The sequence below is a fragment of the Vicugna pacos genome, unplaced genomic scaffold (genome assembly GCF_048564905.1).
Source record: "Vicugna pacos unplaced genomic scaffold, VicPac4 SAC-SAT, whole genome shotgun sequence".
NCBI lineage: Eukaryota > Metazoa > Chordata > Mammalia > Artiodactyla > Camelidae > Vicugna > Vicugna pacos.
The window spans coordinates 46,578,643-46,600,225 of record NW_027328721.1 but is presented as its reverse complement, the minus strand read 5'-3'; positions in this window follow the sequence as shown (position 1 = coordinate 46,600,225).

The window sequence follows — 21,583 nt, the reverse complement described above, 5'->3', positions numbered from 1 at the left end:
CCCAGTGTCAGAGGCTGTCTTCCCAAGGTCAGGGAATGTATTTCTCGGACTTCCCCGAACAGGGAACACCTGTGACTGAAGTGAGCTGCGTGGAGTTGTCTCTCGAGGTCCCCCACGCACTGACAATGTTTCCGGAATCTTGAGCGTGGGGAGGTTCCACCAACGGTCGGCAGCGCGTGGGTTTTAACGGAATGCCTAAGCTCGTCTCCCCTGCGGGTTTTCCTAATGTCTCTGTGCCAGGGAATGCTAGGGGTGATTGCAGGATATCCCAGTGTCAGAGGCTGCCTCCCCATGGTCAGGGAAGTTATTTCTCGGACTTCCCCGAACAGGGAACACCTGTGACTGAAGTTAGCTGCGTGGAGTAGCCTCTCGAGCTCCCCCACGCACTGACAATGGTTCCGGAATCCTGAGCGTGGGGAGGTTCCACCAACTGTCGGCAGCGCGTGGGTTCTAACGGAATGCCTAAGCTCGTCTCCCCTGAGGATTTTCCAAATGTCTCTGTGCCAGGGAATGCTAGGGGTGATTGCAGGATATCCCAGTGTCAGAGGCTGCCTCCCCAAGGTCAGGGAAGGTATTTCTCGGACTTCCCCGTACAGGGAACACATGTGACTGAAGAGAGCTGCGTGGAGTTGTCTCTCGAGCTCCCCCACGCACTGACAAATGTTCCGGAATCCTGAGCGTGGGCAGGTTCCACCAACGGTCGGCAGCGCGTGGGTTCTAACGGAATGCCTAAGCTCGTCTCCCCTGAGTGTTTTCCTAATTTCTCTGTGCCAGGGAATGCTAGCGGTGTTTGCAGGATATCCCAGTGTCAGAGGCTGCCTCCCCAATGTCAGGGAAGGTATTTCTCGGACTTCGCCGAACAGGGAACACCTGTGACTGAAGAGAGCTGCGTGGAGTTGTCTCTCGAGCTCCACCACGCACTGACAATGGTTCCGGAATCCTGAGCGTGGGGAGGTTCCACCAACTGTCGGCAGCGCGTGGGTTCTAACGTAATGCCTAAGCTCGTCTCCCCTGATGTTTTTCCTAATGTCTCTGTGCCAGGAAATGCTAGGGGTGATTGCAGGATATCCCAGTGTCAGAGGCTGCCTCCCCAAGGTCAGGGAAGCTATTTCTCAGACTTCCCCGTACAGGGAACACCTGTGACTGAAGAGAGCTGCGTGGAGTTGTCTCTCGAGTTCCCCCACGCACTGACAATGGTTCCGGAATCCTGAGCGTGGGGAGGGTCCACCAACGGTCGGCAGCGCGTGGGTTCTAACGGAATGCTTAAGCTCGTCTCCCCTGAGGCTTCTCCTAATGTCTCTGTGCCAGGGAAAGCTCGGGGTGATTGCAGGATATCCCAGTGTCAGAGGCTGCCTCCCCAAGGTCAGGGAAGGTATTTCTCGGACTTCCCCGATCAGGGAACACCTGTGACTGAAGAGAGATGCGTGGAGTTGTCTCTCGAGCTCCCCCACGCACTGACAGTGGTTCCGGAATCCTGAGCGTGGGGAGGTTCCACCAACGATCGGCAGCGCGTGGGTTCTAACGGAATGCCAAAGCTCATCTCCCCTGAGGATTTTCCAAATGTCTCTGTGCCAGGAAATGCTAGGGGTGATTGCAGGATATCCCAGTGTCAGAGGCTGCCTCCCCAAGGTCAGGGAAGGTATTTCTCGGACTTCCCCGTACAAGGAACACCTGTGACTGAAGAGAGCTGCGTGGAGTTGTCTCTCGAGCTCCCCCACGCACTGACAATGGTTCCGGAATCCTGAGCGTGGGCAGGTTCCAACAACGGTCGGCAGAGCGTGGGTTCTAACGGAATGCCTAAGCTCGTCTCCCCTGAGTGTTTTCCTAATTTCTCTGTGCCAGAGAATGCTAGCGGTGTTTGCAAGATATCCCAGTGTCAGAGGCTGCCTCCCCAAGGTCAGGGAAGGTATTTCTCGGACTTCCCCGAACAGGGAACACCTGTGACTGAAGAGAGTTGCGTGGAGTTGTCTCTCGAGCTCCACCACGCACTGACAATGGTTCCGGAATCCTGAGCGTGGGGAGGTTCCACCAACGGTCGGCAGCGCGTGTGTTCTAACGGAATGCCTAAGCTCGTCTCCCCTGAGGGTTTTCATAATATCTCTGTGCCAGAGATTGCTAGGGGTGATTGCAGGATATTCCAGTGTCAGAGGCTGCCTCCCCCAGGTCAGGGAAGCTATTTCTCGGACTTCCCCGAACAGGGAACACCTGTGACTGAAGAGAGCTGCGTGGAGTTGTCTGTCGAGCTCCCCCACGCACTGACGATGGTTCCGGAATCCTGAGCGTGGGGAGGTCCCACCAACGGTCGGCAGCGCGTGGGTTCTAACGGAATGCCTAAGCTCGCCTCCCCTGCGGGTTATCCTAATGTCTCTGTGCCAGGGAATGCTAGGGGTGATTGCAGGATATCCCAGTGTCAGAGGCTGCCTCCCCAAGATCAGGGAAGTTATTTCTCGGACTTCCCCGAACAGGGAACACCTGTGACTGAAGAGAGCAGCGTGGAGTTGTCTCTCGAGCTCCCCCACACACTGACAATGGTTCCGGAATCCTGAGCGTTGGGAGGTTCCACCAACGGTCGGCAGCGCGTGGGTTCAAACGGAATGCCTAAGCTCGTCTCCCCTGACCCTTTTCCTAATGTCTCTGTGCCAGGGAATGCTAGGGGTGATTGCAGGATATCCCAGTGTCAGAGGCTGCCTCCCCAAAATCAGGGAAGTTGTTTCTCGGACTTCCCCGTACAGGGAAAACCTGTGACTGAAGAGAGCTGCGTGGAGTTGTCTCTCGAGTTCCCCATGCACTGAAAATGTTTCCGGAATCCTGAGCGTGGGGAGGTTCCACCAACGGTCGGCAGCACGTGTGTTCTAACGGAATGCCTTAGCTCGTCTCCCCTGAGGGTTTTCCTAATGTCTCTGTGCCAGGGAATGCTAGGGGTGATTGCAGGATATCCCAGTGTCAGAGGCTGCCTCCCCAAGGTCAGGGAAGGTATTTCTCGGACTTCCCCGAACAGGGAACACCTGTGACTGAAGAGAGCTGCGTGGAGTTGTCTCTCGAGCTCCCCCACGCACTGACAATGGTTCCGGAATCCTGAGCGTGGGGAGGTTCCACCAACGGTCGGCAGCGCGTGTGGTCTAACGGAATGCCTAAGCTCGTCTCCCCTGAGTGTTTTCCTAATGTCTCTGTGCCAGGGATTGCTAGGAGTGATTGCAGGATATCCCAGTGTCAGAGGCTGCCTCCCCAAGTTCAGGGAAGGTATTTCTTGGACTTCCCCGAACAGGGAACACCTGTGACTGAAGAGAGCTGCGTGGAGTTGTCTCTCGAGCTCCCCCACGCACTGACAATGGTTCCGGAATCCTGAGCGTGGGGAGGTTCCAAAAACGGTCGGCAGCGCGTGGGTTCTAACGGAATGCCTAAGCTCGTCTCCCCTGAGGGTTTTCCTAATGTCTCTGTGCCAGGGTATGCTAGGGGTGATTGCAGGATATCCCAGTGTCAGAGGCTGACTCCCCAAGTTCAGGGAAGTTATTTCTCGGACTTCCGCGAACAGGGAACACCTGTGACTGAAGAGAGCTGCGTGGAGTTGTCTCTCGAGCTCCCCAACGCACTGACAATGGTTCCGGAATCCTGAGCTTCGGGAGGTTCCACCAACGGTCGGCAGCGCGTGGGTTCTAACGGAATGCCTAAGCTCGTCTCCCCTAACGGTTTTCCTAATGTCTCTGTGCCAGGGAATGCTAGGGGTGATTGCAGGATATCCCAGTGTCAGAGGCTGCCTCCCCAAGGTCAGGGAAGGTATTTCTCGGACTACCCCGAACAGGGAACACCTGGGAATGAAGTGAGCTGCGTGGAGTTGTCTCACGAGCTCCCCCACGCACTGACAATGGTTCCGGAATCCTGAGCGTGGGGAGATTCCACCAACGGTCGGCAGCGCGTGGGTTCTAACGGAATGACTAAGCTCGTCTCTCCTGAGGGTTTTCCTAATTTCTCTGTGTCACGGAATGCTAGGGGTGATTGCAGGATATCCCAGTGTCAGAGGCTGCCTCCCCGAGGTCAGGGAAGTTATTTCTCGGACTTCCCCGAACAGGGAACACCTGTGACTGAAGAGAGCTGCGTGGAGTTGTCTCTCGAGGTCCCCCACGCACTGACAATGGTTCCGGAATCCTGAGCGTGGGGAGGTTCCACCAACGGTCGGCAGCGCGTGGGTTCTAACGGAATGCCTAAGCTCGCCTCCCCTGCGGGTTTTCCTAATGTCTCTGTGCCAGGGAATGCTAGGGGTGATTGCAGGATATCCCAGTGTCAGAGGCTGCCTCCCCAAGGTCAGGGAAGTTATTTCTCGGACTTCCCCGTACAGGGAACACCTGTGACTGAAGAGAGCAGCGTGGAGTTGTCTCTCGAGCTCCCCCACGCACTGACAATGGTTCCGGAATCCTGAGCGTGGGGAGGTTCCACCAACGGTCGGCAGCGCGTGGGTTCAAACGGAATGCCTTAGCTCGTCTCCCCTGAGGGTTTTCCTAATGTCTCTGTGACAGGGAATGCTAGGGGTGATTGCAGGATAGTCCAGTGTCAGAGGCTGACTCCCCAAGTTCAGCGAAGGTATTTCTCGGACTTCCCCGAACAGGGGACACCTGTGAATGAAGAGAGCTGCGTGGAGTTGTCTCTCGTCCTCCCCCACTTACTGACAATGGTTCCGGATTCCTGAGCGTAGGGAGGTTCCAACAACGGTCGGCAGCGCGTGGGTTCTAACGGAATGCCTTAGCTCGTCTCCCCTGAGTGTTTTCCTAATGTCTCTGTGCCAGGGAATGCTAGGGGTGATTGCAGGATATCCCAGTGTCAGAGGCTGCCTCCCCAAGGTCAGGGAAGTTATTTCTCGGACTTCCCCGAACAGGGAACACCTGTGACTGAAGAGAGCTGCGTGGAGTTGTCTCTCGAGCTCCCCCACGCACTGACAATGGTTCCGGAATCCTGAGCGTGGGGAGGTTCCACCAACGGTCGGCAGCGCGTGGGTTCCAACGGAATGCCTAAGCTCGTCTCCCCTGAGTGTTTTCCTAATGTCTCTGACCAAGGGAATGCTAGGGGTGATTGCAGGACATCCCAGTGTCAGAGGCTGCCTCCCCAAGGTCAGGGAAGGTATTTCTCGGACTTCCCCGAACAGGGAACACCTGTGACTGAAGAGAGCTGCGTGGAGTTTTCTCTCGAGCTCCCCCACGCACTGACAATGGTTCCGGAATCCTGAGCTTGGGGAGGTTCCACCAACGGTCGGCAGCGCGTGGGTTCTAACGGAATGCCTAAGCTCGTCTCCCCTGCGGGTTTTCCTAATGTCTCTGTGCCAGGGAATGCTAGCGGTGATTGCAGGATATCCCAGTGTCAGAGGCTGCCTCCCCAATGTCAGGGAACGTATTTCTCGGACTTCCCCGAAAAGGGAACAACTGTGACTGAAGAGAGCTGTGTGGAGTTGTCTCTCGAGATCCCCCACGCACTGACAATGGTTCCGGAATCCTGAGCGTGGGGAGGTCCCACCAACGGTCGGCAGCGCGTGGGTTCTAACGGAATGCCTAAGCTCGCCTCCCCTGCGGGTTTTCCTAATGTCTCTGTGCCAGGGAATGCTAGGGGTGATTGCAGGATATCCCAGTGTCAGAGGCTGCCTCCCCAAGGTCAGGGAAGGTATTTCTCCGACTTCCCCGAACAGGGAACACCTGTGACTGAAGAGAGCTGCGTGGAGTTGTATCTCGAGCTCACCCACGCACTGACAATGGTTCCGGAATCCTGAGATTGGGGAGGTCCCACCAACGGTCGGCAGCGCGTGGGTTCTAACGGAATGCCTAAGCTCGCCTCCCCAGCGGGTTTTCCTAATGTCTCTGTGCCAGGGAATGCTAGGGGTGATTGCAGGATATCCCAGTGTCAGAGGCTGCCTCCCCATGGACAGGGAAGTTATTTCTCGGACTTCCCCGAACAGGGAACACCTGTGACTGAAGTGAGCTGCGTGGAGTAGTCTCTCGAGCTCCCCCACGCACTGACAATGGTTCCGGAATCCTGAGCGTGGGGAGGTTCCACCAACGGTCGGCAGCGCGTGGGTCCCTACTGAATGCCTAAGCTCGTTTCCCCTGAGGCTTTTCCAAATGTCTCTGTGCCAGGGAATGCTAGGGGTGATTGCAGGATATCCCAGTGTCAGAGGCTGCCTCCCCAAGGTCAGGGAAGGTATTTCTCGGACTTCCCCGTAAAGGGAACTCCTGTGACTGAAGAGAGCTGCGTGGAGTTGTCTCTCGACCTCCCCCACGCACTGACAATGGTTCCGGAATCCTGTGCGTGGGGAGGTTCCACCAACGGTCGGCAGCGCGTGGGTTCTAACGGAATGCCTAAGCTCGTCTCCCCTGAGGGTTTTCCCCCATGTCTCTGTGCCAGGGAATGCTAGGGGTGATTGAAGGATATCCCAGTGTCAGAGGCTGCCTCCCCATGGACAGGGAAGTTATTTCTCGGACTTCCCCGAACAGGGAACACCTGTGACTGAAGTGAGCTGCGTGGAGTAGTCTCTCGAGCTCCCCCACGCACTGACAATGGTTCCGGAATCCTGAGCGTGGGGAGGTTCCACCAACGGTCGGCAGCGCGTGGGTTCTAACGGAATGCCTAAGCTCGTCTCCCCTGAGGCTTCTCCTAATGTCTCTGTGCCAGGGAATGCTACGGGTGATTGCAGTATATCCCAGTGTCAGAGGCTGCCTCCCCAATGTCAGGGAAGGTATTTCTCGGACTTCCCCGAACAGGGAACACCTGTGACTGAAGAGAGCTGCGTGGAGTTGTCTCTCGAGCTCCCCCACGCACTGACAATGGTTCCGGAATCCTGAGCGTGGGGAGGTTCCACCAACGGTCGGCAGCGCATGGGTTCTAACGGAATGCCTAAGCTCGTCTCCCCTGACGGATTTCCTAATGTCTCTGTGCCAGGGAATGCTAGGGGTGATTGCAGGATATCCCAGTGTCAGAGGCTGCCTCCCCAAGGTCAGGGAATGTATTTCTCGGACTTCCCCGAACATGGAACACCTGTGACTGAAGTGAGCTGCGTGGAGTTGTCTCTCGAGCTCCCCCACGCACTGACATTGGTTCCGGAATCCTGAGCGTGGGGAGGTTCCACCAACGGTCGGCAGCGCATGGGTTCTAACGGAATGCCTAAGCTCGTCTCCCCTGAGGGTTTTCCTAATGTCTCTGTGCCAGGGAATGCTAGGGGTGATTGCAGGATATCCCAGTGTCAGAGGCTGCCTCCCCAAGGTCAGGGAAGTTATTTCTCAGACTTCCCCGAACAGGGAACACCTGTGACTGAAGAGAGCTGCGTGGAGTTGTCTCTCGGGCTCCTCCACTCACTGACAATGGTTCCGGATTCCTGAGCGTGGGGAGGTTCCACCAACGGTCGGCAGCGCGTTGGTTCTAACGGAATGCCTAAGCTCGTCTCCCCTGAGGCTTTTCCTAATTTCTCTGTGCCAGGGAATGCTAGCGGTGATTGCAGGATATCCCAGTGTCAGAGGCTGCCTCCACACGGTCAAGGAAGTTATTTCTCGGACTTCCCCGAACAGGGAACACCTGTGACTGAAGAGAGCTGCGTGGAGTTGTCTCTCGAGCTCCCCCACGCACTGACAATGGTTCCGGAATCCTGAGCGTGGGGAGGTTCCACCAACGTTCGGCAGCGCTTGGGTTCAAACGGAATGCTTAAGCTCGTCTCCCCTGAGATTTTTCCTAATGTCTCTGTGCCAGGGAATGCTAGGGGTGATTGCAGGATATCCCAGTGTCAGAGGCTGCATCCCCACGTTCAGGGAAGGTATTTCTCGGACTTCCCTGAGAATGGAACACCTGTGAATGAAGAGAGATGCGTGGAGTTATCTCCCGTGCTCCTCCACTCACTGACAATGGTTCCGGATTCCTGAGCGTGGGGAGGTTCCACCAACGGTCGGCAGCGCGTTGGTTCTATCGGAATGCCTAAGCTCGTCTCCCCTGAGGCTTTTCCTAATGTCTCTGTGCCAGGGAATGCTAGGGGTGATTGCAGGATATCCCAGTGTCAGAGGCTGCCTCCCCAAGTTCAGGGAAGGTATTTCTTGGACTTCCCCGAACAGGGAACACCTGTGACTGAAGAGAGCTGCGTGGAGTTGTCTCTCGAGCTCCCCCACGCACTGACAATGTTTCCGGAATCCTGAGCGTGGGGAGGTTCCAAAAACGGTCGGCAGCGCGTGGGTTCTAACGGAATGCCTAAGCTCGTCTCCCCTGAGGGTTTTCCAAATGTCTCTGTGCCAGGGTATGCTAGGGGTGATTGCAGGATATCCCAGTGTCAGAGGCTGACTCCCCAAGTTCAGGGAAGTTATTTCTCGGACTTCCGCGAACAGGGAACACCTGTGACTGAAGAGAGCTGCGTGGAGTTGTCTCTCGAGCTCCCCAACGCACTGACAATGGTTCCGGAATCCTGAGCTTCGGGAGGTTCCACCAACGGTCGGCAGCGCGTGGGTTCTAACGGAATGCCTAAGCTCGTCTCCCCTAACGGTTTTCCTAATGTCTCTGTGCCAGGGAATGCTAGGGGTGATTGCAGGATATCCCAGTGTCAGAGGCTGCCTCCCCAAGGTCAGGGAAGGTATTTCTCGGACTACCCCGAACAGGGAACACCTGGGAATGAAGTGAGCTGCGTGGAGTTGTCTCACGAGCTCCCCCACGCACTGACAATGGTTCCGGAATCCTGAGCGTGGGGAGATTCCACCAACGGTCGGCAGCGCGTGGGTTCTAACGGAATGACTAAGCTCGTCTCTCCTGAGGGTTTTCCTAATTTCTCTGTGTCACGGAATGCTAGGGGTGATTGCAGGATATCCCAGTGTCAGAGGCTGCCTCCCCGAGGTCAGGGAAGTTATTTCTCGGACTTCCCCGAACAGGGAACACCTGTGACTGAAGAGAGCTGCGTGGAGTTGTCTCTCGAGGTCCCCCACGCACTGACAATGGTTCCGGAATCCTGAGCGTGGGGAGGTTCCACCAACGGTCGGCAGCGCGTGGGTTCTAACGGAATGCCTAAGCTCGCCTCCCCTGCGGGTTTTCCTAATGTCTCTGTGCCAGGGAATGCTAGGGGTGATTGCAGGATATCCCAGTGTCAGAGGCTGCCTCCCCAAGGTCAGGGAAGTTATTTCTCGGACTTCCCCGTACAGGGAACACCTGTGACTGAAGAGAGCAGCGTGGAGTTGTCTCTCGAGCTCCCCCACGCACTGACAATGGTTCCGGAATCCTGAGCGTGGGGAGGTTCCACCAACGGTCGGCAGCGCGTGGGTTCAAACGGAATGCCTTAGCTCGTCTCCCCTGAGGGTTTTCCTAATGTCTCTGTGACAGGGAATGCTAGGGGTGATTGCAGGATAGTCCAGTGTCAGAGGCTGACTCCCCAAGTTCAGCGAAGGTATTTCTCGGACTTCCCCGAACAGGGGACACCTGTGAATGAAGAGAGCTGCGTGGAGTTGTCTCTCGTCCTCCCCCACTTACTGACAATGGTTCCGGATTCCTGAGCGTAGGGAGGTTCCAACAACGGTCGGCAGCGCGTGGGTTCTAACGGAATGCCTTAGCTCGTCTCCCCTGAGTGTTTTCCTAATGTCTCTGTGCCAGGGAATGCTAGGGGTGATTGCAGGATATCCCAGTGTCAGAGGCTGCCTCCCCAAGGTCAGGGAAGTTATTTCTCGGACTTCCCCGAACAGGGAACACCTGTGACTGAAGAGAGCTGCGTGGAGTTGTCTCTCGAGCTCCCCCACGCACTGACAATGGTTCCGGAATCCTGAGCGTGGGGAGGTTCCACCAACGGTCGGCAGCGCGTGGGTTCCAACGGAATGCCTAAGCTCGTCTCCCCTGAGTGTTTTCCTAATGTCTCTGACCAAGGGAATGCTAGGGGTGATTGCAGGACATCCCAGTGTCAGAGGCTGCCTCCCCAAGGTCAGGGAAGGTATTTCTCGGACTTCCCCGAACAGGGAACACCTGTGACTGAAGAGAGCTGCGTGGAGTTTTCTCTCGAGCTCCCCCACGCACTGACAATGGTTCCGGAATCCTGAGCTTGGGGAGGTTCCACCAACGGTCGGCAGCGCGTGGGTTCTAACGGAATGCCTAAGCTCGTCTCCCCTGTGGGTTTTCCTAATGTCTCTGTGCCAGGGAATGCTAGCGGTGATTGCAGGATATCCCAGTGTCAGAGGCTGCCTCCCCAATGTCAGGGAACGTATTTCTCGGACTTCCCCGAAAAGGGAACAACTGTGACTGAAGAGAGCTGTGTGGAGTTGTCTCTCGAGATCCCCCACGCACTGACAATGGTTCCGGAATCCTGAGCGTGGGGAGGTCCCACCAACGGTCGGCAGCGCGTGGGTTCTAACGGAATGCCTAAGCTCGCCTCCCCTGCGGGTTTTCCTAATGTCTCTGTGCCAGGGAATGCTAGGGGTGATTGCAGGATATCCCAGTGTCAGTGGCTGCCTCCCCAAGGTCAGGGAAGGTATTTCTCCGACTTCCCCGAACAGGGAACACCTGTGACTGAAGAGAGCTGCGTGGAGTTGTATCTCGAGCTCACCCACGCACTGACAATGGTTCCGGAATCCTGAGATTGGGGAGGTCCCACCAACGGTCGGCAGCGCGTGGGTTCTAACGGAATGCCTAAGCTCGCCTCCCCAGCGGGTTTTCCTAATGTCTCTGTGCCAGGGAATGCTAGGGGTGATTGCAGGATATCCCAGTGTCAGAGGCTGCCTCCCCATGGACAGGGAAGTTATTTCTCGGACTTCCCCGAACAGGGAACACCTGTGACTGAAGTGAGCTGCGTGGAGTAGTCTCTCGAGCTCCCCCACGCACTGACAATGGTTCCGGAATCCTGAGCGTGGGGAGGTTCCACCAACGGTCGGCAGCGCGTGGGTCCCTACTGAATGCCTAAGCTCGTTTCCCCTGAGGCTTTTCCAAATGTCTCTGTGCCAGGGAATGCTAGGGGTGATTGCAGGATATCCCAGTGTCAGAGGCTGCCTCCCCAAGGTCAGGGAAGGTATTTCTCGGACTTCCCCGTAAAGGGAACTCCTGTGACTGAAGAGAGCTGCGTGGAGTTGTCTCTCGACCTCCCCCACGCACTGACAATGGTTCCGGAATCCTGTGCGTGGGGAGGTTCCACCAACGGTCGGCAGCGCGTGGGTTCTAACGGAATGCCTAAGCTCGTCTCCCCTGAGGGTTTTCCCCCATGTCTCTGTGCCAGGGAATGCTAGGGGTGATTGAAGGATATCCCAGTGTCAGAGGCTGCCTCCCCATGGACAGGGAAGTTATTTCTCGGACTTCCCCGAACAGGGAACACCTGTGACTGAAGTGAGCTGCGTGGAGTAGTCTCTCGAGCTCCCCCACGCACTGACAATGGTTCCGGAATCCTGAGCGTGGGGAGGTTCCACCAACGGTCGGCAGCGCGTGGGTTCTAACGGAATGCCTAAGCTCGTCTCCCCTGAGGCTTCTCCTAATGTCTCTGTGCCAGGGAATGCTACGGGTGATTGCAGTATATCCCAGTGTCAGAGGCTGCCTCCCCAATGTCAGGGAAGGTATTTCTCGGACTTCCCCGAACAGGGAACACCTGTGACTGAAGAGAGCTGCGTGGAGTTGTCTCTCGAGCTCCCCCACGCACTGACAATGGTTCCGGAATCCTGAGCGTGGGGAGGTTCCACCAACGGTCGGCAGCGCATGGGTTCTAACGGAATGCCTAAGCTCGTCTCCCCTGACGGATTTCCTAATGTCTCTGTGCCAGGGAATGCTAGGGGTGATTGCAGGATATCCCAGTGTCAGAGGCTGCCTCCCCAAGGTCAGGGAATGTATTTCTCGGACTTCCCCGAACATGGAACACCTGTGACTGAAGTGAGCTGCGTGGAGTTGTCTCTCGAGCTCCCCCACGCACTGACATTGGTTCCGGAATCCTGAGCGTGGGGAGGTTCCACCAACGGTCGGCAGCGCATGGGTTCTAACGGAATGCCTAAGCTCGTCTCCCCTGAGGGTTTTCCTAATGTCTCTGTGCCAGGGAATGCTAGGGGTGATTGCAGGATATCCCAGTGTCAGAGGCTGCCTCCCCAAGGTCAGGGAAGATATTTCTCAGACTTCCCCGAACAGGGAACACCTGTGACTGAAGAGAGCTGCGTGGAGTTGTCTCTCGGGCTCCTCCACTCACTGACAATGGTTCCGGATTCCTGAGCGTGGGGAGGTTCCACCAACGGTCGGCAGCGCGTTGGTTCTAACGGAATGCCTAAGCTCGTCTCCCCTGAGGCTTTTCCTAATTTCTCTGTGCCAGGGAATGCTAGCGGTGATTGCAGGATATCCCAGTGTCAGAGGCTGCCTCCACACGGTCAAGGAAGTTATTTCTCGGACTTCCCCGAACAGGGAACACCTGTGACTGAAGAGAGCTGCGTGGAGTTGTCTCTCGAGCTCCCCCACGCACTGACAATGGTTCCGGAATCCTGAGCGTGGGGAGGTTCCACCAACGTTCGGCAGCGCTTGGGTTCAAACGGAATGCTTAAGCTCGTCTCCCCTGAGATTTTTCCTAATGTCTCTGTGCCAGGGAATGCTAGGGGTGATTGCAGGATATCCCAGTGTCAGAGGCTGCATCCCCACGTTCAGGGAAGGTATTTCTCGGACTTCCCTGAGAATGGAACACCTGTGAATGAAGAGAGCTGCGTGGAGTTATCTCCCGTGCTCCTCCACTCACTGACAATGGTTCCGGATTCCTGAGCGTGGGGAGGTTCCACCAACGGTCGGCAGCGCGTTGGTTCTATCGGAATGCCTAAGCTCGTCTCCCCTGAGGCTTTTCCTAATGTCTCTGTGCCAGGGAATGCTAGGGGTGATTGCAGGATATCCCAGTGTCAGAGGCTGCCTCCCAAAGGTCAGGGAAGGTATTTCTCGGACTTCCCCGAACAGGGAACACCTGTGACTGAAGAGAGCTGCGTGGAATTGTCTCTCGAGCTCCACCACGCACTGACAATTGTTCCGGAATCCTGAGCGTGGGGAGGTTCCACCAACGGTCGGCAGCGCGTGGGTTCCAACGGAATGCCTAAGCTCGTCTCCCCTGAGTGTTTTCCTAATATCTCTGACCAAGGGAATGCTAGGGGTGATTGCAGGATATCCCAGTGTCACAGGCTGCCTCCCCAAGTTCAGGGAAGTTATTTCTCGGACTTCCCCGAGCAGGGAACCCCTGTGACTGAAGAGAGCTGTGTGGAGTTTTCTCTCGAGCTCCCCCACGCACTGACAATTTTTCCGGAATCCTGAGCGTGGGGAGGTTCCACCAAATGTCGGCAGCGCGTGGGTTCTAACGGAATGCCTAAACTCGTCTCCCCTGACGGATTTCCTAATGTCTCTGTGCCAGGGAATGCTTGGGGTGATTGCAGGATCTCCCAGTGTCAGAGGCTGTCTCCCCAAGTTCAGGGAATGTATTTCTCGGACTTCCCCGAACAGGGAACACCTGTGACTGAAGTGAGCTGCGTGGAGTTGTCTCTCGAGCTCCCCCACGCACTGACAATGGTTCCGGAATCCTGAGCGTGGGGAGGTTCCACCAACGGTCGGCAGCGCGTGGGTTCAAACGGAATGCCTAAGCTAGTCTCCCCTGAGGGTTTGCCTAATGTCTCTGTGCCAGGGAATGCTAGGGGTGATTGCAGGATATCCCAGTGTCAGAGGCTGCCTCCCCAAGTTCAGGGAATGTATTTCTCGGACTTCCCCGAGCAGGGAACACCTGTGACTTAAGAGAGCTGCGTGGAGTTGTCCCCCGAGCTCCCACATGCACTGACAATGGTTCCGGAATCCTGAGCGTGGGGAGGTCCCACCAACGGTCGGCAGCGCGTGGGTTCTAACGGAATGCCTAAGCTCGTCTCCCCTGAGGCTTTTCCTAATGTCTCTGTGCCAGGGAATGCTAGGGGTGATTGCAGGATATCTCAGTGACATACGCTGCCTCCCCAAGTTCAGGGAAGGTATTTCCCGGACTTCCCCGAACAGGGAACTCCTGTGAATGAAGAGAGCTGCGTGGAGTTGTCTCTCGAGCTCCCCCACGCACTGACAATGGTTCCGGAATCCTGAGCGTGGGGAGGTTCAACCAACGTTCGGCAGCGCGTGGGTTCTAAAGGAATGTCTAAGCTCGTCTCCCCTGAGGGTTTTCCTAATGTCTCTGTGCCAGTGAATGGTAGGTGGGTTTGCAGGATATCCCAGTGACCGAGGCTGCCTCCCCAAGGTCAGGAATGGTATTTCCCGGACTTCCCCGAACAGGGAACTCCTGTGAATGAAGAGAGCTGCGTGGAGTTGTCTCTCGAGCTCCCCCACGCACTGACAATGGTTCCGGAATGCTGAGCGTGGGGAGATACCACCAACGGTCGGCAGCGCGTGGGTTCTAACGGAATGCCTAAGCTCGTCTCCCCTGAAGGTTTCCTAATATCTCTGTGCCAGGGAATGGTAGGGTGGTTTGCAGGATATCCCAGTGACATACGCTGCCTCCCCAAGTTCAGGGAAGTTATTTCCCGGACTTCCCCGATCAGGGAACTCCTGTGAATGAAGAGAGCTGCGTGGAGTTTTCTCTCGAGCTCCCCCACGCACTGACAATGGTTCCGGAATCCTGAGAGTGGGGAGGTTCCACCAACTGTCGGCAGCGCGTGGGTTCTAAGGAAATGCCTGTGCTCGTCTCCCCTGAGTTTTTTACTCATGTCTCTGAGCCAGGGAATGCTAGGGTGGGTTGCAGGAAATCCCAGTGACAGAGACTGCATCCACATGGTCAGGGAAGTTATTTCTCGGACTTCCCCGAGCAGGGAACACCTGTGACTGAAGACACCTGCGTGGAGTTTTCTCTCGAGCTCCCCCACTCAATGACTTAGGTTCCGGAATCCTGAGCGTGCGGAGGATCCACCAACGGTCGGCAGCGCGTGGGATCTCAGGGAATGCCTGTGCTCGTCTCCCCTGAGTGTTTTCCTCATGTCTCTGTGCCAGGGAATGCTGGGGGGTGTTGTAGGCAGTCCCAGTGACAGAGACTGCATCCCCATGGTCAGGTAAGTTATTTCTCGGACTTCCCCGAGCAGGGAACACCTCTGACTGAAGAGAGATGCGTGGAGTTCTCTCTCGTGCTCCCCCAACCACTGACAATTTTTCCGGATCCCTGAGAGTGGGGAGGTCCCACCAACGGTCGGCAGCGCGTGGGTTCCAACGGAATGCCTGAACTGCCCTCCCCTGAGGGTTTTCCTAATGTCTCTGTGCCAGGGATTGCTAGGGGGGTTTGCAAGAAATCCCAGTGACAGAGGCTGCCTCCCCAAGTTCAGGGAAGGTATTTCTCAGACTTCCCCGGACAGGGAACACCTGTGACTGAAGAGAGCTGTGTGGACGTGTCTCTCGGGGTCCCCCACGCACTGACAATTGTTCCGGAACCCTGAGCGTGGGGAGGTTCCACCAACGGTCGGCAGCGCGTGGGTTCCAACGGAATGCCTGAGCTGGTCTCTCCTGAGTGTTTTACTAATCTCTCTGTGCCAGGGAATGCTAGGGGGGTTTGCAGGAAATCCCAGTGACAGAGGCTGCCTCCCCAAGGTAAGGGAAGTTATTTCTCGGACTTCCCCGGATAGGGAACACCTGTGACTGAAGAGAGCTGCGTGGAGCTGTCTCTCGAGCTTCCCCACGCACTGAAAATGGTTCCGGATCCCTGAGCGTGGGGAGGTTCCACCAACGGTCGGTAGCGCGTGGGTTCCAATGGAATGCCTGAGCTGGTCTCCCCTGAGGGTATTCCTAATTTCTCTGTGCCAGGGAATGCTTAGGGTGATTGCAGGATATCCCAGTGACATACGCTGCCTCCCCAAGTTCAGGGAAGGTATTTCCCGGACTTCCCCGAACAGGGAACTCCTGTGACTGAAGAGAGCTGCGTGGAGTTGTCTCTCGAGCTCCCCCACGCACTGACAATGGTTCCGGAATCCTGAGCATGGGGAGGTTCCACCAACGGTCGGCAGCGCGTGGGTTCTAACGGAATGCCTAAGCTCGTCTCCCATGAGGGTTTTCCTTATGTCTCTTTGCCAGGGAATGGTAAGTGGGTTTGCAGGATATCCCAGTGACATACGCTGCCTCCCCAAGTTCAGGGAAGGTATTTCCCGGACTTCCCCGAACAGGGAACACCTGTGAATGAAGAGAGCTGCGTGGAGTTCTCTCTCGAGCTCCCCCACGCACTGACAATTTTTCCGGAATCCTGAGCGTGGGGAGGTTCCACCAACGGTCGGCAGCGCGTGGGTTCAAACGGAATGCCTAAGCTCGTCTCCTCTGAGGGTTTTCCTAATGTCTCTGTGCCAGGGAATGTTAGGGGGGTTTGCAGGATATCTCAGTGACATACGCTGCCTCCCCAAGTTCAGGGAAGGTATTTCCCGGACTTCCCCGAACAGGGAACTCCTGTGAATGAAGAGAGCTGCGTGGAGTTGTCTCTCGAGCTCCCCCACGCACTGACAATGGTTCCGGAATGCTGAGCGTGGGGAGATACCACCAACGGTCGGCAGCGCGTGGGTTCTAACGGAATGCCTAAGCTCGTCTCCCCTGAAGGTTTCCTAATATCTCTGTGCCAGGGAATGGTAGGGTGGTTTGCAGGATATCCCAGTGACATACGCTGCCTCCCCAAGTTCAGGGAAGTTATTTCCCGGACTTCCCCGATCAGGGAACTCCTGTGAATGAAGAGAGCTGCGTGGAGTTTTCTCTCGAGCTCCCCCACGCACTGACAATGGTTCCGGAATCCTGAGAGTGGGGAGGTTCCACCAACTGTCGGCAGCGCGTGGGTTCTAAGGAAATGCCTGTGCTCGTCTCCCCTGAGTTTTTTACTCATGTCTCTGAGCCAGGGAATGCTAGGGTGGGTTGCAGGAAATCCCAGTGACAGAGACTGCATCCACATGGTCAGGGAAGTTATTTCTCGGACTTCCCCGAGCAGGGAACACCTGTGACTGAAGACACCTGCGTGGAGTTTTCTCTCGAGCTCCCCCACTCAATGACTTAGGTTCCGGAATCCTGAGCGTGCGGAGGATCCACCAACGGTCGGCAGCGCGTGGGATCTCAGGGAATGCCTGTGCTCGTCTCCCCTGAGTGTTTTCCTCATGTCTCTGTGCCAGGGAATGCTGGGGGGTGTTGTAGGCAGTCCCAGTGACAGAGACTGCATCCCCATGGTCAGGTAAGTTATTTCTCGGACTTCCCCGAGCAGGGAACACCTCTGACTGAAGAGAGATGCGTGGAGTTCTCTCTCGAGCTCCCCCAACCACTGACAATTTTTCCGGATCCCTGAGAGTGGGGAGGTCCCACCAACGGTCGGCAGCGCGTGGGTTCCAACGGAATGCCTGAACTGCCCTCCCCTGAGGGTTTTCCTAATGTCTCTGTGCCAGGGATTGCTAGGGGGGTTTGCAAGAAATCCCAGTGACAGAGGCTGCCTCCCCAAGTTCAGGGAAGGTATTTCCCGGACTTCCCCGAACAGGGAACACCTGTGAATGAAGAGAGCTGCGTGGAGTTCTCTCTCGAGCTCCCCCACGCACTGACAATTTTTCCGGAATCCTGAGCGTGGGGAGGTTCCACCAACGGTCGGCAGCGCGTGGGTTCAAACGGAATGCCTAAGCTCGTCTCCTCTGAGGGTTTTCCTAATGTCTCTGTGCCAGGGAATGTTAGGGGGGTTTGCAGGATATCTCAGTGACATACGCTGCCTCCCCAAGTTCAGGGAAGGTATTTCCCGGACTTCCCCGAACAGGGAACTCCTGTGAATGAAGAGAGCTGCGTGGAGTTGTCTCTCGAGCTCCCCCACGCACTGACAATGGTTCCGGAATGCTGAGCGTGGGGAGATACCACCAACGGTCGGCAGCGCGTGGGTTCTAACGGAATGCCTAAGCTCGTCTCCCCTGAAGGTTTCCTAATATCTCTGTGCCAGGGAATGGTAGGGTGGTTTGCAGGATATCCCAGTGACATACGCTGCCTCCCCAAGTTCAGGGAAGTTATTTCCCGGACTTCCCCGATCAGGGAACTCCTGTGAATGAAGAGAGCTGCGTGGAGTTTTCTCTCGAGCTCCCCCACGCACTGACAATGGTTCCGGAATCCTGAGAGTGGGGAGGTTCCACCAACTGTCGGCAGCGCGTGGGTTCTAAGGAAATGCCTGTGCTCGTCTCCCCTGAGTTTTTTACTCATGTCTCTGAGCCAGGGAATGCTAGGGTGGGTTGCAGGAAATCCCAGTGACAGAGACTGCATCCACATGGTCAGGGAAGTTATTTCTCGGACTTCCCCGAGCAGGGAACACCTGTGACTGAAGACACCTGCGTGGAGTTTTCTCTCGAGCTCCCCCACTCAATGACTTAGGTTCCGGAATCCTGAGCGTGCGGAGGATCCACCAACGGTCGGCAGCGCGTGGGATCTCAGGGAATGCCTGTGCTCGTCTCCCCTGAGTGTTTTCCTCATGTCTCTGTGCCAGGGAATGCTGGGGGGTGTTGTAGGCAGTCCCAGTGACAGAGACTGCATCCCCATGGTCAGGTAAGTTATTTCTCGGACTTCCCCGAGCAGGGAACACCTCTGACTGAAGAGAGATGCGTGGAGTTCTCTCTCGTGCTCCCCCAACCACTGACAATTTTTCCGGATCCCTGAGAGTGGGGAGGTCCCACCAACGGTCGGCAGCGCGTGGGTTCCAACGGAATGCCTGAACTGCCCTCCCCTGAGGGTTTTCCTAATGTCTCTGTGCCAGGGATTGCTAGGGGGGTTTGCAAGAAATCCCAGTGACAGAGGCTGCCTCCCCAAGTTCAGGGAAGGTATTTCTCAGACTTCCCCGGACAGGGAACACCTGTGACTGAAGAGAGCTGTGTGGACGTGTCTCTCGGGGTCCCCCACGCACTGACAATTGTTCCGGAACCCTGAGCGTGGGGAGGTTCCACCAACGGTCGGCAGCGCGTGGGTTCCAACGGAATGCCTGAGCTGGTCTCTCCTGAGTGTTTTACTAATCTCTCTGTGCCAGGGAATGCTAGGGGGGTTTGCAGGAAATCCCAGTGACAGAGGCTGCCTCCCCAAGGTAAGGGAAGTTATTTCTCGGACTTCCCCGGATAGGGAACACCTGTGACTGAAGAGAGCTGCGTGGAGCTGTCTCTCGAGCTTCCCCACGCACTGAAAATGGTTCCGGATCCCTGAGCGTGGGGAGGTTCCACCAACGGTCGGTAGCGCGTGGGTTCCAATGGAATGCCTGAGCTGGTCTCCCCTGAGGGTATTCCTAATTTCTCTGTGCCAGGGAATGCTTAGGGTGATTGCAGGATATCCCAGTGACATACGCTGCCTCCCCAAGTTCAGGGAAGGTATTTCCCGGACTTCCCCGAACAGGGAACTCCTGTGACTGAAGAGAGCTGCGTGGAGTTGTCTCTCGAGCTCCCCCACGCACTGACAATGGTTCCGGAATCCTGAGCATGGGGAGGTTCCACCAACGGTCGGCAGCGCGTGGGTTCTAACGGAATGCCTAAGCTCGTTTACCCTGAGGGTTTTCCTAATATCTCTGTGCCAGGGAATGGTAGGGGGGTTTGCAGGATATCCCAGTGACATACACTGCCTCCCCTAGGTCATGGAAGGTATTTCCCGGAGTTCCCCGAACAGGGAACTCCTGTGAATGAAGAGAGCTGCGTGGCGTTGTCTCTCGAGCTCCCCCACGCACTGACAATTGTTCCGGAATCCTGAGCGTGGGGAGGTCCACCAACGGTCGGCAGCGCGTGGGTTCTAACGGAATGCCTAAGCTCGTCTCCCCTGAGGGTTTTCCTAATATCTCTGTGCCAGGTAATGCTAGGGGTGATTGCAGGATATCCCAGTGACCGAGGCTGCCTCCCCAAGGTCAGGGAAGGTATTTCCCGAACTTCCACGAACAGGGAACACCTTTGACTGAAGAGAGCTGCGTGGAATTGTCTCTCGAGCTCCCCCACGCACTGACAATGGTTCTGGAATCCTGAGCGTGGGGAGGTTCCACCAACCGTCGGCAGCGCGTCGGTTCTAACGGAATGCCTAAGCTCGTCTCCCATGAGGGTTTTCCTTATGTCTCTTTGCCAGGGAATGGTAAGTGGGTTTGCAGGATATCCCAGTGACATACGCTGCCTCCCCAAGTTCAGGGAAGGTATTTCCCGGACTTCCCCGAACAGGGAACACCTGTGAATGAAGAGAGCTGCGTGGAGTTCTCTCTCGAGCTCCCCCACGCACTGACAATTTTTCCGGAATCCTGAGCGTGGGGAGGTTCCACCAACGGTCGGCAGCGCGTGGGTTCAAACGGAATGCCTAAGCTCGTCTCCTCTGAGGGTTTTCCTAATGTCTCTGTGCCAGGGAATGTTAGGGGGGTTTGCAGGATATCTCAGTGACATACGCTGCCTCCCCAAGTTCAGGGAAGGTATTTCCCGGACTTCCCCGAACAGGGAACTCCTGTGAATGAAGAGAGCTGCGTGGAGTTGTCTCTCGAGCTCCCCCACGCACTGACAATGGTTCCGGAATGCTGAGCGTGGGGAGATACCACCAACGGTCGGCAGCGCGTGGGTTCTAACGGAATGCCTAAGCTCGTCTCCCCTGAAGGTTTCCTAATATCTCTGTGCCAGGGAATGGTAGGGTGGTTTGCAGGATATCCCAGTGACATACGCTGCCTCCCCAAGTTCAGGGAAGTTATTTCCCGGACTTCCCCGATCAGGGAACTCCTGTGAATGAAGAGAGCTGCGTGGAGTTTTCTCTCGAGCTCCCCCACGCACTGACAATGGTTCCGGAATCCTGAGAGTGGGGAGGTTCCACCAACTGTCGGCAGCGCGTGGGTTCTAAGGAAATGCCTGTGCTCGTCTCCCCTGAGTTTTTTACTCATGTCTCTGAGCCAGGGAATGCTAGGGTGGGTTGCAGGAAATCCCAGTGACAGAGACTGCATCCACATGGTCAGGGAAGTTATTTCTCGGACTTCCCCGAGCAGGGAACACCTGTGACTGAAGACACCTGCGTGGAGTTTTCTCTCGAGCTCCCCCACTCAATGACTTAGGTTCCGGAATCCTGAGCGTGCGGAGGATCCACCAACGGTCGGCAGCGCGTGGGATCTCAGGGAATGCCTGTGCTCGTCTCCCCTGAGTGTTTTCCTCATGTCTCTGTGCCAGGGAATGCTGGGGGGTGTTGTAGGCAGTCCCAGTGACAGAGACTGCATCCCCATGGTCAGGTAAGTTATTTCTCGGACTTCCCCGAGCAGGGAACACCTCTGACTGAAGAGAGATGCGTGGAGTTCTCTCTCGAGCTCCCCCAACCACTGACAATTTTTCCGGATCCCTGAGAGTGGGGAGGTCCCACCAACGGTCGGCAGCGCGTGGGTTCCAACGGAATGCCTGAACTGCCCTCCCCTGAGGGTTTTCCTAATGTCTCTGTGCCAGGGATTGCTAGGGGGGTTTGCAAGAAATCCCAGTGACAGAGGCTGCCTCCCCAAGTTCAGGGAAGGTATTTCTCAGACTTCCCCGGACAGGGAACACCTGTGACTGAAGAGAGCTGTGTGGACATGTCTCTCGGGGTCCCCCACGCACTGACAATTGTTCCGGAACCCTGAGCGTGGGGAGGTTCCACCAACGGTCGGCAGCGCGTGGGTTCCAACGGAATGCCTGAGCTGGTCTCTCCTGAGTGTTTTACTAAT